Genomic DNA, 3979 nt, shown 5'->3' with positions numbered 1-3979 from the left:
ACCAGTACTCCATCAATAGTTTAGGATAATCACTATGATTCTATAGCACAATAAATTCTACTAGTCTGTTCGGTAGCTTCTAATATTGTGGTTGACTTGTGTAGTGCACTGATTAAATCTTTAATCCATTTCACAGAGCCAGTTGCTAGATACTGACGTTGGATGCTGCCATTCTCTGCCATGTGAGGGATTCATTTTCTTCCTTTAGCTGCATTTAATTCTACACCTTATGTTTCTTAGATCAACACTGATCTATGTAGAAATACCAAAGGGAAGTTCATTTTGTTATAAATTGATAATGACAAAAGACTTCTTCTGTAACTTAGTGTTCACTGCTGCTGTTTTGTTGTGTGTTTTTTTGGGTTTTTTTGTTTTTTTTGTTTTTTTTTTCTATGCTAGAGATTCTCCAGCCTTTTGTCTTTAGACCTTTTGCCTTTAAACATCTTGTTTTATGTTGAAATGGAAGTGTTGGGCTCATGCACAATAACATAAATGAAGATTTTGCTCTGGAGACATGCTGTGACACCTTAGTATTTATGAATCCCTGTGTTACAAGGATAAACCCTATGCAGGAGGGACCCCCAAGGAGACTGCTGGCTAATCTCCAAAGAGTGAAAAGAAAACTGAGAGTCTAAGGAGATGTGGCCTACGGAAGCAGGATATTTTTTAGTAAGGTTGGTGTCACTCAATGTGATCACTCTTGGTGTTGTCTCTTCCTCTGTGGGTGGGGCTACTGAATCTCCCCCATTCCCATTGCCCAAGCCCTCTAGTCAACCCCATCCACATGGCCTCCTCCCTGCAGCTCCATGTCTTCAGATACTGTGACTTTCAGTGGAGTTTAAGTAGGGACTTTCCAAGATTGTGCATATAGTGACTCCCTCACACAAAGAGTTCAGTAGAGAATTATCTATCCTAAATGTAACCAACCAGTTTAGGAGATTAGAATAGCAATCTATGTGGGAAGTGATTTTAAATGAGTGACACAATCAAAACAACTCATACTTTTCCTACTTCCTCTGTCAGTAACTCAAAATCAGCTGCTCTGAAGTCTGCCCTCTGGGTTCTCTGCCACCAAATGCAGCCAGTAGTTTGGAGTGACTCATGAACCAGTAACTATGTCCTCATTGATAAAGACAGGTTTCTATCTCAGAAATTCATCACAAATGTAATCATTGTCATTATTACCACATCTGAGAATGAGTAGTGTGTTTCAGGAGTTCCTGAGACTGTAAGATGTGATTAACGTTAAATGTAAAGACTTCAGTCATTCAGGAAGCCTGGGCAAGGTAAAAATATTATCTACAAGTCTAAATGGAGTCCTGGTGTGGCGCTGTGGTTTAATGCGTCGGACTGCAAAGTCGTTTGAACTGCAAGGTCGGTGGTTCAAGCTCACGAGCTGCTCCTTGGAAACCCTATACAGGGTCGCTATGGGTCAGAATCGACTCGATGGCACTTAACAACAATAACTGTTGTTAAGTACCGTGGAGCTGGCTCCGACTCATAGTGACCCTGCACAGGGTTTCCGAGTCTGTGAATCTTTACAGGAGAAGAATGCCTCATCTTTCTCCCGCGGAACCGCTGGTAGTTTCTAACTGCTGACCTTGCGATTCACAGCCCAATTCGTAACCACTATGCTACCAGAGCTCCTTAGAGCTATAATTAATAGGAAGGTAAAAATCTTAGATAGATAATTTTAAGCTGGGTAAAAATCTGAACCATGTTGAATGTAGCACAGAGTATGGCTATGTAAAAATGTTGTTGTTGTTGGTAAGTCATGTCGAATTGGTTCTGATTCATAGCGACCCTGGATAGGGTTGCCGACTAGCAGTTGATGAGTTTGAACCCCCAATCTTGCAGTTCAAACCGACATTGTGGTTGAGTGCTTATCCAGCCCCACAACAACACTCGTGTAAGAATAAATCTAAATATTATTCTGTCTGAAATGCTGTCAATATTATTTTCTGGAGTTGTTGTTAAGTGCCTTGGAGTCGGTTCTTACCCATAGCAAACTTGTATAGAGTTTCCAAGAAGTGACTGGTGAGTTTGAACTGCCAACCTTGTGGTTCAAACCAAGCTTAAGGTCAAGTGCTTATCCCACAGCACCAAGTACTTGTGTTTAATGTAGTGGTATTCTGGTAATGACTTACAGACAGGCCCCATTTTATTGTGTTTCACTTCATTGTGCTCTGCAAATACTGTATTTTTTACAAACTGAAGGTTTGTGGCAATCTTGCCTCAAGCAAGGATTGTTGTTGTTGTTAAGTGCCATGGAATCTATTCGGACTCCTCGGGACCTTGTATAAAGTTTTTGAGGAGTGGTAGGTGAGTTTGAACCACTGACTCTGCAGTTCAAACTGACATTGCAGTATAGTGTATCGACCCACAGCACCATAACAGAACTTCTTAAGCATATATCTCAGCCCTAATTTTCCAAGAGCAGGTGTTCATTTTATTGCTCTGTGTCACCTTTTGGTAATTCTCACCATATTTCAAACTTCATCTTAATGCTATTGCACACTCAATAGGCTTAAATATAGTGTAAGCATAACTTTTATATGCTCTGGGAAGCAAACAAATAAAACTTTGTGTGACTTACTTATTGTAATATTCACTCTATTGTGGTGGTCTGGAAATGAACTCTCAAAATCTCTGAGGTTTACCTGTGTTTGTTAAATCTTTGGATGTTTTCAATATCTTTGGAAGTGTTAGGTGAGAAAGGTTTTATCATGTTCTAGCAGTAAAGCTGCACAATTATATAACTTAAAAGGGGGATTTATTAACCACAACTATGTCCATCCAGCAGTCTAATGAAGAGCAGAAGAGAGTATTGTCCAGCAACTCACTTGCTTGGTAACATGGCTGTTCTGCTGTCCTGGCCTGGGTCATCCTCAATTTGGAGGATTATTATGTGAGAGGATCACAGGGTCCTAGACTTCAGACTTTTCATTTCTCTCAATGCCAGCATGTTCTTTTTGGTAACTTGTTTTTGATTTTTCAATTTGCAATGAGACTAAGATTTCACATGATATAAGAAAGTTGGAGATTTTCAAGACTTTGACTCACTTAATAATGGGTAGGGGAAGAATGAAGGCATGGAGAAACTACGGGTTCCCAGACATGGATAAGAGGTTATTTATTTATTTACTTAGGGGGTAGGTTATTTTTGATGTTTTCCCATTGCTGTGGAAGCCAACAGGGACAGTGATTCACTTCCTGCCTTGCCAGCTCCCCCCACCCACGTCACCTTTAGTAGTGTTCACACGTAGACATGTCTACTCAGTTCCCTGAGAGGTTTCAGGGGGAGGTCCTCATTTTATTATCTCTTGGGCAATCATTAAAAGAAAGAAAAAAAGAGTACAAGTAATATACCACTTGGGGCATATCAGCTCCAAGAAGAAAACAGAATGAGTAAATCTGTGTCCCCTTCCCTCTACCTTAAGCTCAATGATAAAAACTGTGTAAATGAAGATGCCTGTGTGTCTTCTCCTTTCTGTTTGTTCTTAAATAATTAGCTCAACCCCGCAAGGGCCTGCCATTCAACCCCACAGTCCTTTTGGAGACATTGATTGTGGACTGATAGGAATATATGCACATGTGCCTAGGTTGGCTTCTGAGACCATAGGGCTGTGGGTGGTCAGTTTTCTCTCCTTTTTGAAATCTTATCATGGTCAACTTGGCTGAGATAAAGTTCATTCCTAACTTCGTAAGACTGTGGACATGGGTTGACAAGAGACCATTTGTGGGGAAGATTTTGAAAGTCATTTCTGTGCACTGGTCACCCAAAATCTGTTTCTACAATTCAAGCTGTTATATTTAAACCAGGAAAAACTCTATGGTTCGTTCATTGTTTTAACTCTCTGCATTTTTTTTTTTAATTAGTCATTTAAGGTTCAAGAGGTAAACTTTAATGATTTAGAAAGCTATACAAATTAGTTCAAGGGTTCAGACTTTTATTAAAATCAGCTATGTAATTTTCCAT

The sequence above is a fragment of the Chrysochloris asiatica genome, unplaced genomic scaffold, assembly GCF_000296735.1.
Source record: "Chrysochloris asiatica unplaced genomic scaffold, ChrAsi1.0 scaffold00141, whole genome shotgun sequence".
NCBI classification, from domain to species: domain Eukaryota; kingdom Metazoa; phylum Chordata; class Mammalia; order Afrosoricida; family Chrysochloridae; genus Chrysochloris; species Chrysochloris asiatica.
The sequence above is the reverse complement of the archived record's forward strand: the minus strand, read 5'-3'. Positions refer to the sequence as shown.